Below are 14,760 nucleotides of genomic sequence, written 5' to 3' on the forward strand. Positions count from 1 at the left end.
GCAAGGAAAACGAAAATTACTGTACTATATGCAAAACTTTCACCTCTGGACAGGAAACTCTGGGTAAACGGTGGTAGAATATGTGGTTTATGAGCTCTTCCCTCACCCAAGGCCCAGGGCATGTTTACCTTATTTTCTGAGGTGCATGTGACAGGACAGAAATCAGTCAAAGGCCGTGGGGGGGGGGGGGGGGGTTGCAGAGAGACAGCAAGAGAGCTGACCACCCTCGAAGGTCAACTATACTCTAGTCTTGGGTCAGTAGAAGAAATACCTTGGGATTATCGGTGGGAATATGGACGCTAAACCATAATTTACACACCTCTAGTGAGGGATAGCACCTTACTCTCTGTAGCGGTTCCATGGTGTAATGGTGAGCACTCTGGACTCTGAATCCAGCGATCCGAGTTCAAATCTCGGTGGGACCTTTCCCTTTAACTGGGACAGGGTGGTTTTTTTTACTCTTCGAGTGGGACGCAGTTTCCGACCGGGGGATCCTGCTCTGTGTCCAGGAAAGAAGTCCCGCGGGCCCCGCGCCACCCTGGGCGCCTCGCAGCCGCGTCCCCTGCGCTCCGCCGCCACCGCCTCCTCGGGATTCGGGGACCCACGCGCCGGGTTCCCAGGGCAGAGCGCTCCGCACGGACACTGCAACCAAGGCGGCGGGGGGCGGGGGGAGGCGGGCCAGCACCGCCCCTCGTCGGGCTCACCCTCAGGCCTCAGGGTGAAAGCCACGGGCTGCGGCCACTGAACCCTGCACCGCAAAGCACGTCACGCGGCGCGTCCCGTAATTGCACACTTTGTCTCTGAGTCAGTTTGTGATATGAGAGAGTGTTCTGGTTTTGAGGTCGATGGTTCACAGTCCTAAACTGGAAGTATTACCGGGGTGTTTTTGAAGCAAGGAATTGAATTCCTATTCTCCATTGATTGAGCTGATCAGATGAGCTGATAAACTCCCAGATCGGCCCAGCCCAGGAGATTACGGTTGGTCAGAGAGCAGTACTTCCCTGTCCCTAGGAGGGCCCACAGCCACTGAAAAGTATCACTGCTGTAACTTAAATAAAATCAGTTCTCATCACATCCAGTCTTTACGCAGTGTTGAGCCCCAATACCAGTCAATGATTGTACGCACAGTGCCCTGTCCCAGGCATAGTCAACCATTGAATCCTTTCAACAGACCCACCTCATATCACTGTCCTCATTTTCCATGTAAGAAAACTGAGATCCGGAAAGATTAAGCAACCTGTCCAGTCACTCAGCCAGTGAGTGGGATTGGAAAGCAGGAATTTGGACTGAAGACATCCTGGCTCCAGAAGATAGGCTGAGAACCACAATGTTTATACTCCTCCTACTTTTAAAAACCGCTAAAAATGCTGGACAAGAAATTTAAGTCTATATAAATTCTTTTGAAAAAACACCTAGGAGGAACCATGCAACAGGCATAAAACTATCCGAACATCCTTATGACCCCACTGCCTCCCGCAAACCCTTCTTATGCCCACAAGTGCTCCCTCAAACTCTCCAACTTAAACACACTTCCTGCCAGAACCAGGTTTTCCCTCCCCTTTATGTTTTCCTCTCACCTACCCCACACCTCTTTCATATCTATTCTGTTCTTTCACTTCCAGGACATTCATTTTTTAGGTTTAAAACTATGAAAAATAGGGGCACCTGGCTGGCTTAGTCCATAGAGCATGCGACTCTTGGTCTCAGGGTCTTGAGATCAAGCCCCACCTCGGGCATGAAACAAACAAACAAACAGAAGAAGATAAGCATTCATCCTTATCCCACCAGCTGGAATTAACTACTTCTAACATCTTTACATATTTTTCTTCAAATCTATTTTTAAGTTGTTCTAAATTTTTTGCAAAAGCTATACATGGTAAAATTACACAAATGGTAAAATGCAAATGACGTACAAAATATGTGTATGTAAAATTTTGAAACAGCTTAAAATAAAAAATAATTTTGTATGCATTAGGTAATTACTAATGGAGTCATATTTGATAAACCTATAGGGAGGATATATTTACAAATATTCTTTTATAAAAAACTGAGCTCTTATAGAGCCTATTTTTATTTGAAAGTATTGAGTTTAATAGGGCATGAATTTCACGGAAGAAAAAGATACAAAACAAATATGGAGGGATTGTTCACTACATGAGTGACAGTTTTCTAAAAGAACTTTCCAAGGCTAATACTAATTAATTGCACTTCAGACACTAAAATTGGAATGATTTGTTTTTAAAACCAAATGTCTTAAGGTGTAATTTGTAAATAATACAATGGATCCATTTCAAGTTTGATGAGTTTTGACAAGTTGGATGCACCCAGGCAACCACTACCCTGTTCAAGAGCAAAGAACATTTCTATTGCTCCAAAATGTCTTCTTGTGCCCGTTTGCAGCCAATCCCCCACACAACCTCCTGTCCCAGGCAATCAGTGATCTAGTTTTGTCACTATCACTTAGTTTTGCCTGTTCTAGACACTGACATGGATGGAACCACAGAGTATGTATTCTTTTTATCACTCAACATGCTGTTTTTGAGGTTCATCTTTATTGTTGCCACATATCAGGAATCTGTTCCATTCCATTGAAGAGTAGTATTTTTTTGAATGAATATACCACAATTATAGCCACTCATCTTTTTTTCCAAAAATTATTTTAACATTTATTTCTTTTGAGAGAGAGAGAGAGACTGAGTGCAAGCAGGGGAGGGGCCGAGACAGAGGGAGACACCGAATCTTCCGATCCGGAAGAACATCCATTCTGCTCATCTGCTCTGCTCAGAGCCGGATGTGGGGGCCTTGAACTTAGGAACTGCGAGATCATGACCTGAGCCAAAGTCAGACACTTAACTGACTGAGCCACCCAGGCACCCCCCCATCCATTCAGCTCTTGATGGGCATTTGATATGTTTCCAGTTTGGGGGACTGCTATAAACAAAGTTGCTATAAACAAGTCCCTTGGTGGGCACGTGTTGTATAAATTCCATTTAAAATTTTTAATTTTTTAATACTAATTTATTTCGTGAATGGATGTTACACTCACAAATACAAGATTCACTCAAATGTTACAAAAAGTGTGAAGCAGAAGTCTATACACTTTACACTTCGTAATTAAGGGTTAAAAAGCTGCTCTTGGGTAGTTTCCTATTAGGACGTATTTACTATAAACCGTACACTATGCTAGGTGTGCTATTAGGTTATCTCACGTATTCTATGCAATAATTTCTCTATGAGTTGCTTAATATTATTATTTTCATATTTTTCTTGCAAAATTGGCCTAGCAATAGAAGGGGTTGGTTGAATGTCAAACAAAAGGCAAGTGGTGGAGCCAGGACTGGAAGGGAGGCCTCCCAGAGGTGGTGCTCCTCACCACAGACTGAACCTAACGTCTTCGTAATAACCTCGGTGTTTGATAGGCTTGGCAACCAATATCCAAGCACTGGTATCGGTCATTGCTGTCTGCTCAGAAACTCCTCCGTCAGGGAGCATAACAGTGCTGACAACGGAGACGGGGGAAATCTGTTAAGCACTCTAGAAACCCAAGTTTTCTCATCAGTAAGGCACTGCAAGTTGACTTCAGTCTTGGTTCAGATATTTTGTATTTGTTTATCCCACTGTTGGAGAGAAATTCAGGGCTCTTCATCAAACTAGGTCAGTCTGTAGGACCTACGACTTCTACTTTCAGTGTCCTCAATACTCGAGACGCATTCCAGTGTACTTTTTTAGTCTTCTTTGGACCTGCCCTTGTTTGCATACAACCCCTTCCCCAACTCTACTCCCTACCTCCAACTCAACTCCTGCTCCTAGTCTCTCCAGTGGTCTCAGCAGCTTCTGAATGCTGTTCCTGAGGTAGCCACCAGGGAGGCTTGATGGTTCTTCCCGCCATGGCCCTGCCGTTTGTTTTTGGCCAAGTAGTTTCTATTTGCCAGGACAACTGTGGATCAGAAGTGAGCAAGTTAAGAAGACATCCTGGGAATTGGCAAAATGTGCACGACTGTCAACACTGGACCTGGTTGGTTTTCTTATAAACCGGAGTTGGATATACCACCGCAACTGCATTTTCAGACAGGGAAAATCTAAAATTACTTACTTGAGAGCTAAAAAAGAAAAAAAAAAAAAAAAAAAAGTTACTTACAATTCTTGCTGCCCTCTTATTAAGGAAGTTTCCTAATTTGCCACACGACTGAAGAGTGTCAGGTGCAAACTGGAGGCTGAGAGAGAGCTAGTGTTTTCGTGTCTATAAAAGGTATCAAGAAAGAGCCTGAGAGAAGAGATGGAAGGAAGGGAAAACCAAAGCCAGAAATAGAAAAAGCTGCTTTGGGGTGGGAAGGATGAGTGGGTGGTGTCTCTGGAATTGGCTAGTAACGGCTTTAAGGCGTAAAAGCAAGACAGACACCAAACAAGGAAACTAACGCTTAAAAAATGAAGTCTTAGGCAAGGTTAGGTATTTAAAGAGTAGGACGCAGCAAGGCAGCCTCGTTGCAGCCTCTCACAAGAGGAGAAACTGGTCACCTTTCACTCCCAAGACTGTCTATTGTAGGTTTCTGGTTGGATCACAAGGCTTCCGGCCAAGATTCAGGTCTGACTGCGGTTCTGATTTGCAGGGAATAGAACATGTGTAAAATTCAAAGCTGTTTCCTCGCGTAGCCTAAACATGTTACATACGGAAACGAAGCCGGACCACGGTACAGGCAGTTTCTCCCTAGCTTTTGGAAGTGTGTGCACCACGGCCTTGGCCTACGCAGCACGAACCACCCACAAAGAGTTCCTTTCAGCCTGTAAACTAAAAAAAAAAGCACCTACGAAAAATCACACCCGTTCATGCGAACTGCGTGCGCTACGGTGCCTTCACACATGTTATATTCATAACAAACACACCTTTGACCTGAATGTACACGCAGGAGTACAGAACTTCCGTACCCCAAAACACCAATACGTAAAGCCACAAAATAAAACAAAGGCAAAACTCAAAAAGGTAAAAAGCTCACGAGGAACCGTAGCAACGCGTAGAAGCGGAAAAACCACACCCAACCAGCTTGATAAAGCCAAAACACCACGCCTTAGAACAGCACCCTCTTCTCTGTCTTTGCCACCATGAAGAATCAGGGGAAAGCGCGAACGCAGTCCCCCACTACCACAAATTATGCAGTCGAGTTTCCCACATTTGGGGAAATCGCAGGGGTCAGCACATCCCGAGTGCAATGGATAAGCCTCGCCCTGGGAAAACCACCTTCCTGATCATGGTATCTCCCCTGCCAGGTAAGTATGACTTCCGCCTCCTCCGCCCCACTACACCCTCTCACGCATGACACTCTCTACACACGGTCACTTCCGTCCACACACCCCCGAGCCTCCCTAGGACTTCCACACACGCAACACACGCACTTGCAACCAACAGTCCTGAAACGGCTCCCACAGCACGCGAGATCATACGCTATTTAAGCCGTAGTTACCGAAACAGCAGCCCCTGCGCTCCCGTATTTACATAGCACACGCCCTATCCGTGACGTCACGGGAACGCGCCTTCCCTCCAGCCCATGCCTCGCCCTTGCCCCCTCCTCAATATAGCCAGCCAACCCTCAGGAGGGTGAAATTGGCTTGTCCCTCTTTTCCTCCAAGTGCCCACCTGCTGGGGCAGAGGGTGTGAGTTCTGAACCTCCGGCCGGCGGGGAACCTGTCTGGCAGGCTGCTGGCGCCTGTGTACCTTTCTTTAAATAAATAAGGCCTTTTGCAGCGCCTGAGTGGCTCAGTCCCCTTAGGGTCTGATTCTTGGTTTGGGTTCTCTCGCTTCGTCTCTCTCTGCCCCTCCCCTACTCACAAGCGCACATGTGTGCGCGCTCGCGCTCGCGCTCGCGCTCTCTCTCTCTCTCTCTCTCTCTCAAAGTAAATAAACATTTAAAAAAATTACCTTTCAATGTGTAGGGCGCAACATTTAGGACTACAAAGGAAAGGGTTCCTTTCAAGTTCGGTGAGTTACCTCTGCGATGCATTTCAAAAAATTTTTGAAGCTATCCGGTATCGAAAGAAACTGAATTTATGAAACTAGACACAACAGCCAGGTGACTGCAAACCAACCCTTCTGTTTTTACCCCTATTGGTGTTCCAGGCTGGAAACCCAGCTTCAAGGCTATGTGAACATTAAAAGTAGATTCTATTCTGTTGCTCAAATCACAAAACATTTACTGAAAAGTTCTCCTCTGGAAACGGTAAGGCAAGGGCTCTGTGGCCACTGAGGCCACTGAAGGACATGGCAACAGGGATTAGGTGACAGTGTCGCAACTGAATGTGAATCAAGTTTGATCCAGACCCCATTCCCTGAATCCTGGCAGCCAGACGCACTGTCCAGGTGCGAGTGAAGAAATACTTTCCAGAGAATCTGACCAGCCTTGTAACAGAAACACCATGTCCGACTCCATATTGCTTCTATTTCCCTTGCTGCTGCATCTTACAGCTTAGAATTATCTGCTTGCTTAGCTCTACACTGGGCATGTGACAGCTAAGATTTGCAAAAGCTGCTTTGCACCTGAAATCTACCTCACCTGAGGAGACAAGGAAGTAGGTACAGAAAGGACTATGCTCTGTTTAAGATGTACAGGATCGACATGACCAGATTCCTGTACACAGAGATCACCTGACCAAGGACAAAAAACCTACACGGCCTCCCTCAGATGTCTGCAGATGTCAGCCACCTTTTGACTCCAGCCCCCTCCCACTTCCCCCTTTTGCCAACATAAAAGAAACTTGGATTTCATGCCAAGAGGAGATGGTTCTTTGGGAGAATAGTCCACCATTTCCTCGGTTTGCTGGATTTCTGAATAAAGTCACTTTCTTTGTCCCCACATCTTGCCTCTCCATTTGCCTGTCACACAGGGAGCAGGAAGAGCTTGGACTCGCTAACAGCCTGAGAGGAAAGACGTGGCATCAGCCTGTAAGGGATTGCCTGGAGAGATTTGGCCTTAGGTACTGCAGTCGGGGAAACAAACTTCAATATAAAACTGAGGGCAACTCCCAAAGACGGCAAGGAGAACTGTGGATTTACAGCCAAAGGAAAGAGTGAGGGAGTCAGTGACTGGCAAATTGCTACAAGGAACTTGTTTAGATATCAAGGATGGGGGGATTCTTGCTGGAACTGGGCTTGGAAGGCTGAGGACTAGGACTAACTGAGGGCCCCAGGAGCCTGACTTAAGTTAGTCAAGGAGGGAGTCCTTGCCAACCCTACAGTGACGCTCCTGTTAAAAAGCAAAAGCCAAGCAAGAAGAGCAAAGGCTTATTTATGCAGGGCTTGCGTTTTTGCAGAGACTGAAATGAAAGGAAGGCAGAGGAGTGGGAGAACTTTACAGTAGAAAAATGGGAAGGCTTCAGGTGTGCCCTGATTGGAGGCCGTTGGCATGGGTAAGCTGTAGGCAGGTATTAACCTTAAAAATAAAAGTTATCTTCCCAGCAAAAATGGGCTTATTTGGGAACAGCAGAGAAATGCAATCCAGGACATTCATGCTATGGCAGAGCCACAGGCAAGCTGAATAAACAAAGGAGGGGAATATCACTAGATGGAGGAGAAGGAGGCAGTTGAGAGAGGCTGTTTTGAAGTAAAGTCCATTGGAGAAAAGCAAGAGTTCAGGGTGATGACTGTTTCTCATTGGCTCCCTCCGCGGGGGGGTGGGGAGGGGGTGGGGGGTGGTCCTCAATTTCTTGTAGGAGATGCAATATACATTCTTCTTCCTATTGGGGCCTGTCATTGATGACTCTTTCCCGTTGAGAATTCTTCTGTTGGGGTCTACAATTGGCAATTCTTCCTTTAATTCGTGTTGAGTGCTATAGCTCCCCCTTCTGGCCTCCCAACTCCATTCTAGTGAGGTTTCCCGTTATTAATTTTCACACTGACTGACTAGAATTTAGAGGTATCCTGTGAGGTCGGTGGGGGTGCATACCTGGCTTTCTCTGGTTGGTCCTAAGTTGGAAGCAGGAACAAACACGAGGGAAATTATCAATTACCAAGTCCTGGCATTGTGGATGGGTGTACTGGCATGCTCAGACTGTTCTAACAGAACACCACAGACTGCCTTAAACAACAGCCATTTATTTCTCACAGTTCTGGAGGGTGGGAAGTCCAAGATCCAGGTGCCATCAGGGTAGGTTTCGAATCTGGCCAAATATGCTACCCCCAAATAGGCCACTTTGGCTTAAGGATTATTTTCAGCGAAGGGCATGCTCGAAAAACAGATGCAAGAGTGCTCTGACCTCCTTTCCTCTTCCTAAGAGCAGAAGATAAAACTGCCATGGGAAAGATGCCCTCCCTATACCAGGAGGAGAGAAAGGTTCTTGTCACCAGATTTAGGAAGTCGAAGCTGAGAGAAATCTATACAAACAGACCTTGTTAAAATAACCCTGATCTGTCTTTTGCCTCCTCGTATATTTTGGTTCCTTTTCATAATTACTACTCTTTGCCGCACCTAGTACATGACCACTTAGGTCTAAGTACTTTTTGGATCTTTCTTCTTCCTTGAAAGCTCCCATGTGCATGGGAAGGATGTCTATGTTCTTCTCCTGCTAATCTGTTTTATGCCAACTTAATGCTGAGGCCCAGCCTGAGACCTTAAGAGGGTAGGGGAAAGAGTTTAGCCTTCCCTACAGCTTCCTTCTGAGGCCTCTTGTCATGGCTTATAGGCAGCCCCCTCTTGCCATGTGCTCACAGGACCTCTGCTAAGAAGAGGGGGAGGGGAGGGTGTTGCGGAAAACATATCTTGAGTTTTCACTGGCCCAGAGGTGTTAATCCAGGTGTAGCAGGTGGTGCTGGCCACAGCACAGACACCTCTTTGCTCCGCTAAAAAATAATCAAGAGCTATTTTATTATCAAGAACCATTTTGGGGGTGGCTGGGTGGCCCAGTGGCTCAGTCGGTTGAGCGTCCCACTTCGACTCAGGTCATGACCTTGCGGTCCGTGGGTTCGAGCCCCGCGTCGAGCCCCGTGTCCAGCCCCGCGTCTGGCTCTGTGCTGACAGCTCGGAGCCCGGAGCCTGCTTCAGATTCTGGCTCTCCCCCTCTCTCTGTCCCTCCCCCACTCACGCTCTGTCTCTCTCAAAAATAAATAAACATTAATTTTTTTTTTTTTTTTTTAAAGAACAACTTTGGCCAGAGAGTCTAAGGATCTTTGCTGGGCCATTACTGCTTTAGCAGATTCTGCAATATCTTTAAGAATTAAGAAGTTCCTGATCATAGATAGCCTCATTTATTTTTATCCCTTGTCAGGGAGCAGGGATCTGCCAGTAAGAGTGAATCCCGACTCATGAAAGCCTCCTGGTAGGTCCTCTCTAACTCACAATGTAAACAGGGATTCGGCCAATGAGATGTCTCATTTTGCTTGTGACAAGCTAGGGGCAGAATGAGATTTTGTCCTAGGCTTAAATAAAAGGTTGTTCTAAGTTCCAGAGGTTCCCCCCCGTTAGCAATGGTCTGGGGGATAAAGATGAAGGTGTTATCTTTCCAGGCCAATGCCAGAGTAAAGGAAAGGAAAGGAGAAAGGGTTTCATGTTTAGTTCAAGTATGAAATCTTGATCTGTTGTCTTGGGTGGGAGCAGTCTACCTCAAAGTCAACTGCTTCTTTTCATCACTTTGATTTGAAAGTCTCCAGCATCTACACAGGCCCAGGTATCAGGTGGAACGTTTTTTAGCTGTGTGATGTGTACCCAAGGGTCCATGCTTCCCAGTTTTGTGGCAGTATTTGTGGTCAGGGGCACTTGGTTAGATCCCTCCGAATGAGGCTCACGGGCTGTCTTCCTCTGATGACATTTCCAGAATACCCAGTCACCGGGCTACACAGACTGTGACCAACAGAATCTTTTAAATTGGGATCTGGGAAGTCTTCTTTAACCTACTGATGATAGATGTGCCTGAGCAGAAGACACTACAGACTTACAGCAGCTGGTAATCCTAGCACGAGGTGACAAGGGAACAACATAAGGTTACACACTGACAGAATTCTGAGAAGTCTGCAAGGTTTTCGTTAAGGTTTGTATTTTTCCAGTGATACGGAGATTGTGGGGGGTACACGGCAAGTGGAAAACACACTTTCTTTCTTCCTTTCTTTTTTAAATTTTTTAAGTTTATTTATTTATTTGGAGAGAGAGCGTGAGCAAGCATGAGCGGGGAGGGGCAGAGGGCGAGGGGGAGAGAGAATCCCAAGCAGGCTCCACACTGTCAGTGCAGAGCCCCATGCAGGGCTCGAACTCACCAACCGTGAGATCATGACCTAAGCCTAAATCAAGAGTCTAGACGCTTAATCCACTGAGCCGCCCAGGCCCCCCGGAAACACACTCTGTAACAGCTTTTTTTCTTACTGTGGGGGCATCAGCCCATCTGGAAAACGTAACATACCAGGGCGAGAATATATTGATGACCTGTACTAGGTGGCAACTGGATGAAGTCCAGCTGCAGGTGTTCAAAGGGTCCAGAGGGAGGTTTGAGGCCTTTAGAACAAAAATAGCTTTTCCAGGATTACAGACCTGACTGGTCAGACATTGCTGGTAGACTAATTTTGCAATTTTATACAAGTCTCCCCACACTATGGTAGGTGAAGGAATACAAAAACCAAAATACAGGATTTGTCAGAGAGCCCGGAAGAACAAACTGGCCGTCTTGGTTTTCCACTGGCCCCAAATGTTCTCGTACTTCACAGCCGTTGTTCACTCAACCTTACTTTTTCTGATTCAGGAGCAGACTGCCTGGCATGTGATGGGGCGTTAGGATGACAAAATCCTGGCAACGTGGGGCCATTCTTTGCGGAAGCAGAATGGGATTTCACCACCTGTGTCATCATCTTTATAGAGTCTGTGGCTTTTGTCTTGCATTTTAGAAAGGCTCCATTTCCCTTGAGCGGCTCAGGTCATGTTCTCACAGATCGTGAGTTCGAGCCCCGTGTCAGCTCTGTGCTGACAGCTCAGAGCCCGGAGCCTGCTTCACATTCTGTGTCTCCCTCTCTCTCTGCCCCTCTCCCACTCACGCTCTGTCTCTTTCTCTCAAAAAGAAGTAAACGTTACAACAACTGCTTTAAAAAAAAATTTTTTTTTTAAACGTTTTTATTTTATTTTTGAGACAGAGAGAGACAGCATGAACAGGGGAGGGTCAGCGAGAGGGAGACACAGAATCTGAAACAGGCTCCAGCCTCTGAGCTGTCAGCACAGAGCCCGACGCGGGGCTCGAACTCACAGACCGCGAGATCGTGACCTGAGCCAAAGTCGGCCGCTTAACCGACTGAGCCACCCAGGCACCCCCAAACAACTGCTTTAAATAAAATAAGAACATAAAAAAAAATTTAGAAAGGCTTCCATCTCTGCTGTTTTTCTGCTTGGGCCCCACTTCCTCATGTTCCATATTTTGCCTCTGAATAAGCCAAAGAAGCCATGTTTCCACTTCAAGGGGGAAGCAAGAAAGTTAATCATCCTCTGAGTTTTGTCCTAGGCCCCAAATACCTGTTAACACCCGAGAAGAGCCAGAGCCCAAACATGTTCCAGGACATTAGCTTCCAACAAACCTTAGCTGATGCTGGCGTCAATAGCCCTGCCTTCGGGAATTTATGGAATAACTCCTATTGTTCGCCTGGCAGTCACCTTTGTTTGGACCCTACCTTGGATTCCTGAAGAAACATGTACTCTCCACTCTTCTCCAACATAAACCCCTAGCCCCAAGCAACAACGAGACTTTTTCTCCTTTACTGAAGTCTCAGAAGTCTTTCTGAGTCTCCCAGACACTTGGTCTGCTAGTCTCCATCTGTCACTCACCCTGTTCAATAAACTTTATTTTCACTTTCTCTGGCTCCTGTTTGATCTCGATCCTTCGTGAAACCAAGGACTCTCTTGGCTAGTCCTGTGGGACCCTCCCCAAGGTCTCCGGACCCAGCCTGCCTGCATCACCAGCATTCTTTAGATTTGCAAATTTATAAATATATTTTACACTTTCCAGAAGCACTTGCCTTTTTAAATTTTCCTAATGTGGCACTAACACAATTAAGTATCTTTTAGTTTCTCTGTAATAAGAAGCCAAAAGTAGATAAACCTATTATTTAGTCATTAATGTTTTGGTATTTTGTCTTATTTGGAAATGGTCTAGATATTTAATGAGTTTAACTTATCGTTTAACCCAACTTAGCAAAACTGTAAGGTTTTAGGTTACCAAAAAGAAAACTACTTAAGTAGACACAACATGAATTTATTTGGCTAAAGTTGATTTTACTCCAGTAGAGCAAAAGTTTTATATTTAATGCTGATAACTCTAAAGATGTGTCCGTTTTAATTAAACCATCAACCTTGGGGTGCCTGGGTGGCTCGGTCGGTTAAGCGTCTGACTTCAGCTCAGGTCATGAACTTGGGGTTTGTGTGTTCGAGCCTTTCCAAAATCCAGAGTCACTCTCAAAGATAGCCAAAACAAAGAGCCAACGACTTGCATGTTCCAGGCAGACAGAAAGCCTAGCCCAGTAATGCAAAATCAGACAAACAGGAAGACGATAGCTATCCGTGGGACAGAAAGGATCAATATAATGGGTTTGGATTTGAAAAGAAAGGGACAATGTGAAACTTTATTTTTCTTAGTTGGGCACTACAGATAGAGATCCAGAACTGATTCTGGTAAGAATTTTCACTCTGGGGGCACCTGGGTGGCTCAGTCGGTTAAGCGTCCGACTCTTGGTTTCAGCTCCGGTCATGATCTCATGGTTTTGTGAGTTTGAGCCCCCCACCCCCCATCAGGCTCTGCGCTGGGATTCTCTCTCTCTCTCTCTCTCTCTCTCTCTCTCTCTCTCTGTCTCCATCTCTGCCCCTCTCCTGCTCACACTGTCTCTGTCTCTCTCAAAATAAATAAATTAAAAAAAAAAAAAGAATTTTTGCTCTTCACTGGCTTCTGCCAGTTTTTTCAGGACCCCCTCCCTCTGCAGTATCCTCAGAATCTACCAGTTTCCCCTTGCCTATTTAAAGAATTATACAGCAGTTTACCAGAAAATCCCTCACAGTTTCATCAACTCTGGGAGGGGCCCACAGGGGCCCTCCTTTGAAGGTAGGTATAGGGAGTATCTGTAAGGCCATTAACTCGGAAGGCTTTGGCTTACAGTTGTGTGGTCTTTTCTGAGTGGAAAAGCAATTGGGACAGAGGATCAGTAGAATGAGTCCTCAAAGGAGGACAGAGGGGAGCAAAAGGAGTCACATCAGTGTTACAGTCTTTTGTTTTAGGTACCTCTTACATCCTTTTTCTCCATTAGCCTTCTGCAATGAATCTTTCAATGAATTGGAAGGCTTCTGGAGGTTTTTCTTGCCAATTAACACAGTTATCCCATTCTGTTTAATTTGAGAACCTTTACTTTTAAGTGCACTTCTTAAATTGTCTTATCTACTTGGAATGTTCCCCGTCGTGGCCATTGTAATTCCAAGTTGTTTTTAGTAAAATTTCGCCATTTCGACAGATATGCACAGCTCCTGGCACCATAGTTTTTAGACATAAAGTAAGCAGGTGTGCCAGAAGGTGGCGTGCTTGACTCTTTAGAATTTAAGGATCCTATTAGCTAAGCCCTGTTCACACAAAACAAGACAAACGTAGGCACTTCAACACACCAGCAGTAACCAAAAGATATTACTGGCAAAGAGAAGGCCCTGCACACCACCAGCGATTCCCAACATGGACTAAACCAGTAGACTCCAGTAAATGGAGACTGTGGACTGGAAAAGGAGACAGGACTCCAACGTGTACTTGTGGACTGAACGAAGGGCTAAGGACTGCCACTCTGTCGGAACCTCCCGTCAGTCTACACTACCCCACGACCCCTAGACTGGGAAACCAGTTAGATCAATAGCTCGAACACACACACAAAAGCGGAGCTCAAGCCAAGACAGACTTACCAGTAGTCCTCAGAAGTGGCGAGAAAGGCAGTGAGCTCACAAGGCACCATGCCTGTTTCTCATTGTCCCCGAATGCCATCAGAAGTACACTTTGGATCCCTATGCTGCACCAAATCTCTTAAAAATACCCAATTCAACCTAGTAAATTTGAAGATCTAGTTGGCTTCATTAAATGATTCATGAATCAGGCAGCAGCCCATCTAGCAAGTACAGGGGAACTCCGCGGGAAGTTAAACAGGCAGAAAGGTTTTTAAAGGCGGAAAGGGCATAAAAATCAAAGAAGAAAGGAACTTATTAGGGAGAAATGCATGATTTAGGCAAGGCTGCCCTCCTAAGGGGAAGAGGGAGGAGTGTACCAGTAAAGTTCCTAGTATTGACCAGGAAATTCCATGTTGACGGTTACAATGTTAAAGGTTACATTTCTGGGAGGTTGAAACTGCAGTTAGGTTAGGTGGGAAGTCCTGTCTTACTGACTTGGGGCCTTAACCCAAGTGATGCCATTTTGGGCCCGTTTTGTTTTTGTTTTTGTTTTTTTTTTTTAATATACTATTGCCGGGTGAACTGGGGAGACCCGGGGTCCTGGGGCCTCCTCAATCCAGCCAGAACCTGAAGGAGTTGCCAAAGGTTCTTGGTCTTGTCAGGAGAAGGAATTCAAGAACAGACATGTAGCACAACAGATGAGTAACAGAAGCAAAATTACACTCCTGGAGATATGAGAGCAGCCGAACTTGAGCTCAAGACAAAGAGCGCCAGTGAGAGTGCTAGTGACAGAGGGAGAGTGACAGCGGAGGGGAGTGAGAGCCAGAGCCAGGTGAACTGCCACACCCTGGGGGTTGGGTTTCTCTCTTTCATTGACAGTTATTGACTAGGGGGGCGGAAT

General features: G+C 45.9%; 2 non-coding genes across 2 annotated transcripts; one reads left to right on the forward strand and one right to left on the reverse strand.

The window, feature by feature from the left end:
* Positions 1-353: 353 nt before the first annotated feature.
* On the forward strand, positions 354-425 carry TRNAQ-CUG. The gene has a single exon. It is a non-coding gene; the product is annotated as a tRNA-Gln (tRNA).
* Positions 426-5,106: 4,681 nt separating this feature from the next.
* LOC122229093 lies at positions 5,107-5,270 on the reverse strand. The gene has a single exon (XR_006206950.1). It is a non-coding gene; the product is annotated as a U1 spliceosomal RNA (small nuclear RNA).
* Positions 5,271-14,760: the final 9,490 nt, after the last annotated feature.

The sequence above is a fragment of the Panthera leo genome, chromosome C1 (assembly GCF_018350215.1).
Source record: "Panthera leo isolate Ple1 chromosome C1, P.leo_Ple1_pat1.1, whole genome shotgun sequence".
Lineage (NCBI taxonomy): Eukaryota > Metazoa > Chordata > Mammalia > Carnivora > Felidae > Panthera > Panthera leo.